General features: G+C 36.0%; 1 protein-coding gene across 2 annotated transcripts in view; it reads left to right on the forward strand.

The window, feature by feature from the left end:
• Positions 1 to 15,141, forward strand: part of ZFPM2 (zinc finger protein, FOG family member 2) — a 473,449-nt gene that overhangs the window by 105,638 nt on the left and 352,670 nt on the right. The gene's annotated exons all lie outside the window — the stretch shown is intronic.

The following is a 15,141-nucleotide window of genomic DNA, read 5'->3' on the forward strand; positions in this document are numbered from 1 at the left end:
ATATGAATCATATATGATTATGTAGACCACTTTTTTGCATATGATCAACTCAGTTTATTGTTTTGTCTGTAAGCTGACCACCAACAGATCTTCATTGTGCAATCTACAAAAGATATTTGTTAAATATTTAAGACTTGATAAGATATATAATCACCAAATTCTCATAGTTTATTAAATAATTTCATGTTGTAACAAAGTTTATTTCATTCTGCTTGTACCTGGCTACTTAAGATGCCAAGAGATATTTGGCCAAATTTTAGTTATATTCTTATTTTACATCAGCATTGTTGTTGATAATAAAAATGGAAAATTACTTACAAAATCATATTTTGCCATTTAGAGGAATCGCCTTTTTGGTTTTATGTGTAAGGTTTTTGTAAGTGAAAGAACATTTTTTGACCTGCAAAATTTACTATAGTTGGTTGTTTTCCCTAAAATGTTGCAAGTCACAGGAAGAGTAAGAATTTATTTAACCTCCTGGTACTATATATATTATATATATGTAGTATTTCCAGATGTGTGTATATATATATATACACACACACACACATATGTATATACATATACACACACACATATGTATATACATATATATACACATATGTATATACACACACATATATGTATATATATGTGTATATATATACACACATCTGGTATTAATAAACATCTATGTTGTTTGATTTTTTTTCACTTTTAATCTGGATACTGAATTAATCATTAATTTTAGCTGAGTACTGTAAAGGAGAACTACCTATTTATAAGCCCTTTTATTGTTACATTTTCTCAGTGATATTTGGATGAATAAAGAGCCCATGTTCCTTGAAGGAAGTAGTTTTGATCAAGTTGTAATTGTATAAATAGCCATTTTTAATTAATATATATATATATATACACATAACAATTCATACAGATGTACATTAATATTTGCCAGTCATTTACATGTACTAACTCTTAATTTATTTTTCTGTTTATGGAAAATTTACGTTACGAACGTAGCATTAGCATTAGAGAACCCTGGGAAGCTAATTTACTTTAATCATATGGAGTTAACGTCTTCTACAACCTTGAATCTGACAGTTGGTCACATGATCTTAGATAAAATGTTATCATTTTAGAGAAACTGATCTGTTAGAAGGAGTTGCATCTCTTCTACTTTTTATCCTTAAACAGCATAAATGATTTGAGAAAATGTCCTTTGTTCTGCACTAACGTATTTCAGGTTTATACCAAATAAGACTTCCAAAGCTCTGTGTCTTTTAATACAAAATTTGTATTTCCTTGTGAGTACATAAAATTTCTCACAATGTTTTGATTATTACTTAAGAAGCAACAGGAAGTATTAAATAGCCTGCCCCTCTACTACCTGGTGGGATAATCTTTATCTCTGGTAGGCCTAAATGTAGAAGGTGTAAAAGGAAATGAAAGCTGTGGTAGGATGAATTTAATTACAGTAATAAAGTCAGTCATTTTTTTGTTGTTCTTAAAAGGTCAAGTAAAAATAACTGAATGTGTTACACCAATGGAGTAAATACTGATAACGAATGCAGATTGCTGTTTCAGCTTCTTTTTTGTAGTTCAATGAGATTCCAGAGATTGGCATTGAGACTACGTACCAATTATAATAATTATAATAATGGTAATAACAACTTTCATTTGCTGACTGCTCCTGAAAGTCAGACATCTTGCTGTACGTGAATCATCTCTAATCAACTTACTGTCCTGCAGGGTAGATGCTATTTTCCCCTGTGACTTTCAGAGGGTCAGTAACTTGGTCAAAGTCACAAAACTACTAAAGGTTAATACTAAATGAAAACTAAGGTGATTATACTTATGAAAATAGAGAACTGCTTTTGTTTTCTGGTGCCCATCAGTATAATTCTTGTAGAAGAACAGGAACCCGTCTGACGAAGCCTGGGCATATGAAGTATAAAGCTAACTTTTCCAAGGTATTTTTAATCTGGCATTCTCTAATTAAACACGTATCAAGCCTGATGTGTCAGTCAGGAATAAGGGGACATATTAAGACAAAAAAATAAAAAAGAAAGGTTCAAGGAATGAGAGGTGTGCTTAAAATATTTAGAGCCTCCTCTGTTACATCTTTCAAGACTCTGTATCAACATAAACTAGCTTAGCAGTGAGTGGAGTTGGCATGTTGACATAATGAGAGGGCTATGTTGAATGCTCTTTAGACTCATCATACTAACTGGATGGTTATGTTACCCGCGTTGGGTGGCATAAAATAAGCCACAGTTTCTCACTGCCCATTTCTTGCGAAGTTGTTTTCAGGTAATCGAAATGAGTGGGGACAACCCAAAATGTGTGTACTTGGGCAGAAGCCAGTAACAAATGGCAAGAAGGTTTACAAATCCATCAAAACTATTTGGATCGGCATTTCAGCCCTGTAGAAATGTTTGCAAAGTGAACTCTTTAAAACAGCTTGACCTTAACACAAAATGAGACCAAATAAAAAGCGGAGAAAGGAAGGAAGGAAGAGGGGAAGAGGGCATTGTTTGCAGGGAAAGCTCTGGGCACCGTGGAAACTTTTCACTTTTCTGAAGGAAATGCAGTGCAGCAGATGGTACAAGTGGAAGTGAGATAAACATAGGAACTGGAAAAGTAAGCAATACATTCTAACAGGTTCTGTATCAGAGATCTGGAGAAGCGGAAAGATTAGACAAGGAACTGTTCTGAAACTTGACAGTGGCTGTATCTTACCACGTCTTACGTATGTAGGAGATGGAGAGTGGAATTGCACAGACAGTAGGCTGTGATTATATTTTCCTGACAGTGAGAAAGGAAGGTCTCTTTAAGGATTATTTTTAAAGATAGTGATTTATCAAGGTAGAAATCTACAGATACATAAAACACTTGCCCCCCTACCTATTTAACAATAGGATTTGATATAATTTCTCTTGTTGCACAGCATTAGCACAAGACAGTATATTTTTGATTCAGATAAGCTTTTTTTCAATGCGAATTGTGGTCCAGTCTAGTTAAACAACACCGAGAACCTATATTACTTGTTTCTGGTTGTAGAAGCCTTGATATGTGTGAGTGTTTGCACAGACCACACATGTACAGAGGCAAAAAGGGGAATATATAAAGAATGTTCTCGTTTCTTAAAGATACAGCCCTCTAGTAAGGAAAAGAAAACATGAACTAAGTGAGACAAGGAATATCTAAAAGGAGTGGAAAAAATGTTAAGTTTGAGCTGATAAAGGAAGGAGTGTGTTCTTTCTCAGGCTTCCTTGTATTGTGCTATTTACCAGCACATACCTGCCTCATTTAATCCTTGGGACTTGGGCGCCTCTATCCTGTCCTGGTGGCCGAATACCAAAGGGAATGCTGAAATACAGGAACTCATAACAAGAAACATTTCTTCAAAAATACGGAGTGATACTGAAGGAAATGGACAAGGAAAATAGCCTGTATCCTAAGGAAAATCCAATTTAGAGAGGAATGATGTTTTCTCTTTAACATTGGCAGCTGTGCAGAAGAACCTCTGAAGCAGCCATAAAAACTCTGATCACTAATAAAAGGAAGGAGTTTTGAAAATTTACATAAAATGTGAACCTTGTCTTTACACTTAACATTGCCAGAGCAGTATTAGATATATTAATTTACCATTTTCGTGTATTTGGCCATTGTTTAGCTACTTTTATATCAAATGATACGTCCAGGATAGTTCAATGCAGCGCAGTGGAGCTTTAGAACTCCTCACTTGCATAGACTCCTTCCAAGACCTTGCACCTAATTTTCTAATTATGGCTTTGTATTCCTCTTTTATGGAGGGCCTCCCAAACTGTGTAAGCTTTAGGCTTCAGAAAGCCTGAGTCAACCCCCATTAGTACCTTTGGTCAATATGAGTGAGCTCAGAGGAGATAGCAATGATCCAGCATAAAGTGTGGTTTCAAATTCATCATTTTTAGAAAACCTTGAGTAAGGTTCCCAAAATGTCTTGGTATTTAGATATCTGAATTCCAAATCTGTTATCATTATGGGATAAGTCACCCTGTGTCTAAAGAGACCACAGATACTCATGAAAGTGCTGTGTTAAAAATTAGAGCAGAAGGGGGGAAAATTCTCCCACGCTTCTAAAAATCTGGATGATGCTGTGGATACTATCTATGTTTTTCCTGCGTTATCACCAGCAGCCAAGGACCTCTTGCTGGCCCTGAGGGAGGAGGTGGTGTGGGGAGACCTTGTGGTAAAAAGAGTCTGAATGGGTATTGTGATAGCATACGTGGGACTCTCTCTCCACTGGCGGTAGAAGCTAGATTTGGATCTGGGTTGGAATGAGGCTGATGTGACCTAGAATATTTTTTTTTTCCTTTTTATTGCACAGATATGCAAACTTAATCAGGATTAGATTCAACTAGAAGGATAGGTTCCTGGAAGCTGCCACAAAACTCTCCTATTTCTATTCTCTTGTCCTGAACTTAGTCTTATGAGTGGTCCACCTCACTAAAAGGGAGGCTGGCAAATGTGGTCTTTATGATCAGGCAGCACCATGCCCAGCTCTAAATTCTGTTACTATGAAGTGTTTTCAGCTTATGCAAAGGGCATAGATTTTATATGCCTTTACTTTATTATTGGGTTAATGACTCAAAGCATTATGCAGTCAGTTCACTCAATATGCATACTTTATCCAGTTTGATAAATATTTATTGAACATGTGCTATATCAGACATTGTGGGGCATGCTGTGGATACCATGTAAGTAAACACAGGGAAGCCTCTGGCTATTCTGGAATTTACATGATAGTGGGGAGGCAGGCATTACTAAAATAATCACACAAGTGGTACAGGGTGGTTTGACATAGTGAGGAAGGTCAGAGAAAGTATCCTTTAAGGATATAATACTTGAGCTGGCATCTAATGCTGAATAGGCATTAATTAGATAAAAAGAGGTAATAATGTTTCAGATAGATGGAACAGCATATGGTTGGCAAGAGCCTGATGAACATGCAAAGAGGGCGATGGAGATTGTTGTGTGAGTTGACCCTGGAGAAATAGGTGTGGGCCAGAGAGATGACAGTGACCCTAAGGTGAAGGGTAGGAAATGACGAGAAGGAGCATAAAATAGGAAGACAGATATCTTGAAAGCTGAAGCATTAAATGCAAATCCGAGCTTCCCATAAGCCATAGTAGAGAGAGAAAATGGGGGTAAGGTGTAATTTCAATTGGCAAGCAGTAGAAAAGTAGGGTTTATCTGCAGAAATAACTGTTATCCCCTAGTTTTGAGCTCTGAGAGTCATTTGTCATAAGGTATCTGAACTAGTGTTGGATAAAGGGCCTTCAGATACAGACTGAAGCTGTTGGTTGCTGTCCCAGAATATTCATTCTCCGCTGGCCTTTAGCACTCTGTATGTGTGGCTTGAATAAAGTCTGTTTGTAATTAGTAAATTATATTGTAGTAATGGAACACTATGGTAATGAGTAATTGCTTATGAATCATATTCTTAAATGGATTATGAGGCCTCTTTGGAAAAATCATTTTGTTAAAGAGGAAGGAATAAACAATAAGGTTCTATGGAAAGCAGTGTTCAGACATCATCTTAAACTGGCTTGGTCTTTCTGTGTAGATCGGGCTGGCTTGTTAAAGAGACCATTTCAGAGACTGTGAGATTTGGCTTTACTTTGTGTTGTTGTTGATGGTGATGATTTCCTAAAATGAATGCTGGGTTTGAATCTTGAAGACCGAAGCCAGCAGACTGAAGGAATGACGGTTTCTTGATAATACAACAACAGATCTGTAAAAGATAAATTACAGTTGAGAGTATCCTCACTTACAGATTATCACGCATTACTTTCTTCTTTGGAGCAAGAAGTGCCTTAACTGTGTAGGATCCTCTTCTTTGTCTTTTTATTTAAAAAAAAAATTTTAATGTTTATTTTTGAGAGACAGAGCATGAATGGGGGAGGAGCAGACAGAGAGGGAGACACAGAATCCGAAGCAGGCTCCAGGCTCTGAGCTGTCAGCACAGCCCGACATGGGGCTCGAACCCATGAACCGTGAGATCATGGCCTGAGCTGAAGTCGGACGCTTCAGCACCCACGTGCTCCTTTTCTGAATGGAATATAATAGTTCAGTGAGGGTTTTTTTGGGGGGCAGGGGTGGGGTAGGTAGGGAGAAAGGGAAGAGACAATAAGGAAAAATAGTTAAATACAAGCTTTGAGATACACATTTTAGAAAAATCTTTTTAAAGTAGGTTTTTTTTTTTTTAATTCTCCCACACTTGGCTTACGTATTGATTTTTTTCACGTGTCCATAGAGAAAAGTAATAAGAAGCAGAAATTTTTGAATGATATACTGCTGAGAATTTGCCTTATTTTATCGCATGTGGATATTTCCCTTATGCACCAGATCTTTAGTGAACTTAAACTTTGTGAAAAGCTCTTTTCACATGGGAGATGATATTCAAATGTGGGGTAAGTGTTTAAGACTGTAGAAATAATTTATAAACCACTGTCCTTTATTCCTGAGTTATTAACACTGTGACTTTTATGTAATACAGCTACCATAAACATCAGTGTGTTGAATAATTTCCTCTTACTGGCTGTGATAGAATGCCACAAATTATGGTGGTCACCCGTTAACCGTAGAGAGGAGTTTCTTCTCCAGGTAGCAGACTTAGCTCTGGACGGCTGTCACCACTGTCATCCACAATTGTCTGAAATCCAGAAATCCAGTGTCTGAAAATTCATAATCAGATAAATGTGGACTCTATTCTATTGACGTGTTTAATTGCTCATGTTCTGGAATATGATAAAAGGTTATTGCCAAAACAGTGACATATTAAGGAGATCGCATGTATTTTTAAAAATAACTGTCCACTGAATATAACTATCCAGAATATGGCAAAACCCTACATTTTCTTATACACTTATAGCACATCTAAGGGAGACTTAAGTCAGACACCATCATAGAGGTCCATAGAATAAGGTATCTTCTTAGGTATTGGCAAAAAAGGATAATAATTGTACATTTTTATTTTTGTATCTGGCGACATAACCATATCTATAATTTTGACAATGCAGTGTTAATTTAACATGATGCTTTTGTTTGATGAATCTATAACCAAACAGTTGTTTTAAGCCCAACAATATCGTGAGGCTATTAGGCAAAGCAAACCAGAACTGAATCGTAAACTTAAATGTCCTCGCCCTTCAATACAAAGCTGTAGTTTTCTGTTTTTGACTGTTACAGTCCTTTAACCAAAGCTATCTTGTCTGATGATAAAACCATAAGTGTATGAAGCTCACACATTTTTCATCTCTTTTATGACCTTATCTTTCATGAGCGGCTTCTGTGAAGGTATCCTAACTATAGGAAGCACCTGGAAAACATATGTGATATCTATTCTCTGATAAGCAGTGTGAACAAGAAAGTAGATCTGTCACTTCTGAACTGTTCATTGTTAAAAAATACTTTGATGATTTAGCTGATTGCGAAATACATTATAGGGATGACTAACAGCTACAGTAACACTCTTAGTCAAGAAAGTTCAATAGTTTTATTGTACAAGAATTTCTATAAGAGGTTAATATTGATAGGAACTACATGGATTAAAGGAGCAGGGTTGAGGAGGGCTGTTTTCTTGTATGACTGCTGGCAAACACTGCTGCTATTTGTGCTGAAAAAGTGGCTTTCTCAGTATGTGGCAAATCTTTAATTTATACAGGAATGTCTAACTTTGGGTGAAAAGGTGTTTATGGTTTTGAAATTATTTTTGCCTAGCAAGGAGAGCTGCTGCTTTGACCACCTTGCCAACAATACCTAATACGGAATTTGAAGATTCTGTTTCATGTGTTCGAAAGACTGTATTCTGGTGCATTTCCCCGAGTCATTTGTGCTGTGTATTATATTGCTCAATAACACCTTCAATTTCCCCCTATAGGGCTCTCATTGATTCTGAAAACTAGACTAAGGAAAATGGAAGGGCCCACAAAATATGTATGATATCTTTTAAAAGAGCAACAAAAGAGTTTAATCTTGCAATGGAAAACCATTAACTCCATAGCCATAATTTTAGAAATATTATAGATTTTGTTACCGCTTGACATTTATTCTGTTTCATCTTTTTATGAATTGGTCTCTGGATATATATAGTGGTTACTCCATTAAATGTGTTTGTGCTTTGCTAAAAATACACTGAAATTTCTATTTAAAAGTATGTGAATAAAGAATTTAGCAACTAAATGAATGGATGTCAAATGCATTCCTAGCTCTTTCTGCAGTTCTCTTCCTAGCATCCTTTTCTGTCTTCTTGTCCTTTTCCTACCAACAAAGCTTTTGAAGCAGCATCTTAACAAACTTGTCATTATTATCTTGGCTATTAATTATTCATGCCATTTTTCATAAGCTACTTAGAGTACTGATTTCAAACATATAAGAATCAAAAATAGAAGTAAATAAAAAACAATGGTCAATAAAGTCATTTCCATTCAAATCACAAAGAAGCTGGGGTTGGATTAGTATCAAAATAAAGTTCTGTGTATAAATTTTCCATGAGAATAACTATATTGAAAGGGAAAGAAGCAAGTCCCTATTGTGAAGGGAAAAAATAGTGTTTTCTTAAAAGTAATTCAGAGATTTCATATTCGATTAAATTGTTTTTTAATCATTTCATTTTTCATTAGTAAAAAGATTAAAAATGAATTAGATAAAAACATTACCATAAAAATGAGAGTTAGTTTCCTGAGATAAACTCGGAAGATGAAGGGTCTAAAAGTTGACAAATGTGACATATTTTAGTTATTAAATAGAAATAATGTGCTGAAGGCAATTAATTAGCAAATGTAATGATACTGCAGTAGGTTAGGGTAAAAAGAATGAAACCAAGATCTAATTTTATAACTCGTCAGCGAGTAATGGTAATTGATTAAGCATCTATGTGTAGTTGATTTTACTGAGTTCCAAGTCCAACAGTATACCTTCAGAAAAATAATGCTTCTAAATATTTTATCCATTAAATCTTTCATTTTAATATGTAAGCATAGTGAAGGAACAAGGCCTATTATATATGGAGAGGAGAAGCAGCTATCTTTGTTGCTTGATCATCAGTAGAGATTCACTGTAATATCCTAATAGGTTTGGAGTATGGTCGCTGGAGTCAGAGTGACTTGGGGTCAGTTCTTGGATGTTCCACTTGCTAGCACTATGCCTGGGCATCTTCTCACATATCTGCCTCTTGGCTTACTCTTCTGAAATACGGGGATAACATTGCATGGCAGGGCTGATGTGGTGTTCACAAAACATTTAACTAGTGCTGAGGGGTGGTCAAGAAATGTTAGCCATGTTTAGGTTTAATATAGAACCCAAGCATGCAGACCTGTTCTCTGCCTTTATTCATCTTTATGTGCAGATACGGAGATGAATAAAAATTTAATTCCAGCCCCTTTTGTTTTCTGCACCCATGTGTGTCACTTCATATGACAGTCTTATGTTTTTGGTCATCTTTTCCTTTTTTGCTTTTTTTTCTTTAAGAAACATGATTAAATAACTGATCAAGGGCTTTAAACTAGTCTCCTGTCCTGAGTTTATTTTTCTTAATGTGATATATATTGCACATTTACCCAGTTTTAAAATAGCTTAAAACAGTTGCAAAATGTAATTTCTTTTGAGCTGTTAATTGTATACAATCAACTATCTTTACAGTGTTTCCTTAACTAAATACTCTGCAATATTTATTTTCAGTAGTTCTAATTATATGTGCTGCATAATGAAACAAATTAGAGCAAATTGTTCCATGAATCAGGATTATCAATACTGAGTATTGCTCCAGATGTTGGTGCAAGTTGAAATCTAAGCTCAATAGTTCCAATCTGGCAGTTAAGTGACACTTAATGAAAGTATTTTATTATATGAAATTACGAGTTCAATCAAGCCTCTAATAAGCTAAATTATATTTTTTTCATTTTGAGTGATTTACCAAATTTCTGTGTGCATCAAGGTCTGCTGAGATTTATAGTCATCCTGCTATTTTTTCCCAAGATATTAGATGAGAATGATCCTGGGTAAATTTAGCCTATACTGAATGAACGAAATGACTTCATGCATTCAACCATCATACTGTAAGAGCAGTTCTCAAATTATTTCTCTTAGCATCTTAAAACTTTGTATGGATTCTACTCTCACATCATTGAAATGTGGTCAGTTTCACCACCATTTTTCCTGCACAGCAACTTAATTACTGTAATGTTTTCTATATGGAATTCTTTGGGGAGATGACTTTCATTTTTAATCTGAGAAATGGTTTTCAGTTATGGAGCCTCAGGGCATGAAACCTACAGAATTCAGTTTTATGTAAGATAACGCCTCCAGAATTTCAGAAATGTTATTGGCTCTTTCCTCCAGGAACCTTCTACTGCACCAAGTCTGGGTTAGGTGTCATGCCTGTGTGCTCCTGTCACGTCTTGGACTGCTCTCACTAAAGCACTTGCCACACAAGATTGCAATTAGTGATTTGTCTCTGTCCTAGTCTGAAGTTATATGAGAAGCGGAACCATCTTTGTTTTATATTCTTAGTGCTCAGCACAGTGCCTGGGACTCCAAATTTATTTTAATATATTAATAAAGAATGGTTTATTTCATCTCTCTTCAATAAAGATAAACATTTACAGATTCAGGGGAATTCTTTTAACTTCTGATTTTCATGATTATTGTGATTCCTCCACAATATAGTCTTCGAAACATCCCTTTTTCCCACTATACTTCTCATTATTTTTCCTTCCAAATATGTAATTTACCTAATAAAATATTTCAAAGTAGACTTAACTATAGTCTCACAAAAGTTTTTGGGCAAGAATGTCTGAGACATGAGTCAGATTGTGGTTATAGAACAAGTAAGGGGGGGACCCAAAGACCAGATGTCTGAGAAAAAAACATGTTCATGGAAACTCAATAAATATATGTTGGTTACTGTATTTGTGTCACATGATCATATCAACCCCCTGCTTAAATATTTCATTGACTTCAATGTGAAGAACTCCAGAATTAATTATACTAGGTTCTCCATTGGTCAATGTCATTTTACGCTTCTGGTCTCTGAATTTCTGTATCTTATGTGTTTTCATTTGGAATTATTCATGGACTACCCTGATTATGGTTTTTTATCAGTGGTTACTTCTCTTATGCATATTACCTGACTCCTTTACTAGATTATATGGTCCTTAAGGGAAAGTATATATCTCATTGTATCTTCAGAAATATGCACTATAAATGTTCACAATTGAGTAAATTTTGCATGGCATCACGAGTTTCCAACAATTTAAACGTAATAGCAAAATTCAGAAAGATTTACTCCTTTGTGTGGCCATCAAGATGATATAGTTAATATCTGCATATAGAACTTAATTTATCCAAATGGTTCTACCCAGAATTCTACTATCTGAGCCCTTGGATCTGTAATTTTTTTTGGGGGGGGGGATATGTAATTTTTAACAGCATGTCCCATGCTTGCTTGGGTATGTCTTGCTCTGGGATTATTCAGCTATTCCAGGTATGCATGGTTCTCTACTCAACTGGTGGGGGTGGAGTATACGAGAGGCAAGAAAGGATATTTTGGAAAGAATGCTAGACAGGCAGTTAGAAGACTCAAATTTAATTCCTAACCTTGTATAAAGTGCTGTTTGTGGTGGCCTTTATGATGCCTCTTCATGCTCCCCTATAATCCTGCTTCTTACTTGTTGAGGAAAGGATATCTACTAAAAGCTGCTTCCATCAGTCACCCCTGTGATGACCGGGAAACATTTAATTGGTCCAGCATGTGAAGGTTTGGGAGGGGTGACTGATGCAGAAATAAATATAGTGGCTCTAAGATCATACATAAGTTACCCTATCTGTGCATCGATTTTGTAATCAGTAAATTTCTCTAATTTGGGTCAGATCATCTCCAGAGTCCTCCCCCCACCCCCGACCTTGCTCAGATTTCCTTGTTTCAAGATTCATAAGACATGAGAAAAGTGCTTAGAAGAAACGGACACCGTTTAAAGTTATAGGTTGCATTCTTTACTCTTCACTGTTGGGGAAGACATTTTCCTTTGTAAATTCCCCTGCGTTATTCCCCTGAATTAAACCTCCACTCAGTCTGTGGGCTCCAATGTCCGTGAAAAATAAAGTGTTGTAAAGGTCATATTTCCCCCAATTGGGTCTGCTATCCTGGAGGTACCAGAAGATTAAGGTGCTACATGGATTATTGTATTAAGTAGCATTGAATCATTTGGTGAGAAGGTTTTCAAGCTTTTTGTATTCTTTGTGGATCAGTGAAAATGTTTCATCTTCATATTACTGTGACTTAAATAACTTGTTACTCTTCCTTTCTATCACAGGGAAATGAGACCAGAGGCTCAGAGTCTAAATAAACACAATATCTAGAAGTTAGTAATGTTACCTTTATTTTTATTGTATTTATGTTCATTATTACCTTCTATTAGGAGCATCTAATCCTGATTTTTCTTTTATAGCAGTGATGAGAAAATTTTCATTAAAAAATATGTTTGTATGTTATAAAAAGTGAGTCTGCTTTTTTGAAGTTTTTATTTAAATTCTAATTTGTTAACATATAATGTAATAATTAGTTTCAGGAGTAGAAATTAGTGATTCATTACTTAACATATAACACCCAGTGCCCAATAAGTGACTCTGTTTAAAGAAAGCTTACCACACATGACTGGACAAAAAACTATGAACATAATTACATAAGGAGGTTCGGAAGAAATTGAGTATTTCAGTAAGGGTCCCAGAAGGAAACTGATAACTTGGCCAGTGGGTTTTGCTAAAGAGAGTTTGGTGAAGAGACAGTGTACAAGGTATGGAGACGGTTAAGGAAACCAAACCAACAAGGGATGGGGAGCACCGATGGCGGGTGACAGTGAGAAGCTGTTAGCTCTCCTGACCTGAAGAGTCATGGGAACTGATAGTGCTGCAGGAGTGTGGGAGAAGCATATGAGCCGCTTAAGAGTGCCCACGTACAACACAGCCATTGCTCCCACCTGGAGACCCTAAAAAAGATGGGGTTGGAGGACATGTACCTGTCTTCTCTCTTCCTGCCCCCTGGTCCTCTCATCTTGTAAGTGCCTCCCATTGATTGAACCCGCCCAGGAATAAGAGAACAAAGCAGCCCCAGTGATGGGGTCCACAGAATTCTGCTTCATGGGGCACAAAGTACAAAGTAGGACGTAGAGGGAAGAGAGTCAATTGAGGCCATCAGGAAGGGGCAAGCTGAGAATAACTAGCTCATAGAAAGCATCAGGGTTTTCTGCCAGAGCTAATACTTAATGAGTCCAGTTATGCCAGTCTGCTACCTGCACAGCTTTAGTTCAATACTCACATATATGTGGGCATACGTTTCAAAGTACTTAACAACTGGTACAACTTGGGCTCTGACCGATCAGAGCAGATGCCATAAACCTCTTGCTGAATAGACGTAAACCCCTAGTCTCTGGATTAGGGGAGATAGGAGGGGGCACACTAGACAGGGGCTGGGGCAGGGAGGGTTGGGCTGAGGGGCACTTGGTTCAGGGTTCACAGCATTTGAAAATATTAAAAGGCTGTACAGCCTACTTGTCTATGCAGGCTGAGAACCATCCCTCTTTGCGTCTGAGAAGTGAGAGCAGAACTCTTCCACTGATCTTGTAAGATAATTGGTTGATGTGTCCATGTTCTTCTATGTGACCTATAAAAAGGAGCACAGATTAAAAGTCTTATCTTACTCCTGAGTCTTTGTACCTTTCTTATGGCACTTGGACCTTGTCTTGCACTCTCATTATTTGTGAACTTACTCTCTTAAATGGGTTTTATGCTCCTTCCAAAAAAGTATTGTATTTTTCCATATATATCCTGCTATATCTACTACAGTTCCTTAAACATGGTAAATGCTCAGTATCTATTATTTTATGGAAATAATTCCCTTGCTATTCATTGTAGTCATCCTGAAAAGAAGAGAGAACTCAACTTTCAAAGATCCTTCAATTCCAAACATGGGTTTGGCGGTGTGGGGGTATCTTTTTTATTCTTTGTCACCCACCAGAGCCAATGATCCTGTGCTATGGAAATGGTGACAACAGAGTTGTCACTGGGTTTCTGCATTCTCTCTACCTTTATTCCGCTTTTTAAAAATGATTCATTTTGTGAAGCTATATATGGAAATGAAATACAAAATTTATGGACTTTAACATTCAAAACTCATCAACATCACATTAATGTCTTTGCAATAAGAATTGCTTCCTGAAAATTTTGTTATTTCTGTGTTACTTGTAAAGATGTTAAGAATTCAATGTATTTTTTGTTATAATCATATAAAAACTTAAGTATTATTATAGATTTGGACAACTATGTGGAAAATACTTTAGAGAAAGCCTAGATGGGCAAGCAATTTAATTTAAAGTTTTTAGCATTATTAGATTCAACATTTAATTGCCATGTTTTTGGTATCCATTTTGGAACAAATTTGGTATGACATCGCATTTTCTTGTTATTCGGTTTTCTGATCTCTATTACCATTTATAGTAGGTATATTTTGCAATATTTTTGTGTGTACCATGTTACCATGGATTAATTTCCTATAAAGGAGTTGCTTTATTACTTAAAGTGAAGGTTCTTATAAATTAGACCTCTTGATATGCACTTGCCTTGTTAACATATGTTCTTTGCCATAACTATACTCTCGCTCAAAAAATATAACATTTTTTTTCTTACGTGGAAATGCAAACATGAAACTGTGAACTCACTTCACTTCTCAAGTATAGCTTTATAGTTTCTTGCATTGTGAAGACTTGAGTCACTGGCTCATCTCATATGCTAATTATTTATGGCCTTTTTATACCCATTTAAAAAATAGGTTTTAGCAAGCTAAAAGCTGGGGGGGGGCGGGGAGGGAGGACAGAATCTTCAAAATAATCTAAATTCGGCCCCAAACCTAAATATGTCTTACCCTAAGCCAGTTAATTGCTTTGTTTTTGTTTTGCTGCATCTTGCCTTTATAAAAATTATTATTTGGAAATACAAGAGTTAAGGTTTTCCATATTAAAAGTGGTAATTACACACTGCTTTTTTAATTTTATTCTTACATAAAATATTAATAACACTGAATTTTTTACAGAAATGTTTTTGTTTATAGCAGTTAACTTTATTTAT

The sequence above is a fragment of the Prionailurus viverrinus genome, chromosome F2 (genome assembly GCF_022837055.1).
Source record: "Prionailurus viverrinus isolate Anna chromosome F2, UM_Priviv_1.0, whole genome shotgun sequence".
Classification (NCBI taxonomy): Eukaryota; Metazoa; Chordata; class Mammalia; order Carnivora; family Felidae; genus Prionailurus; species Prionailurus viverrinus.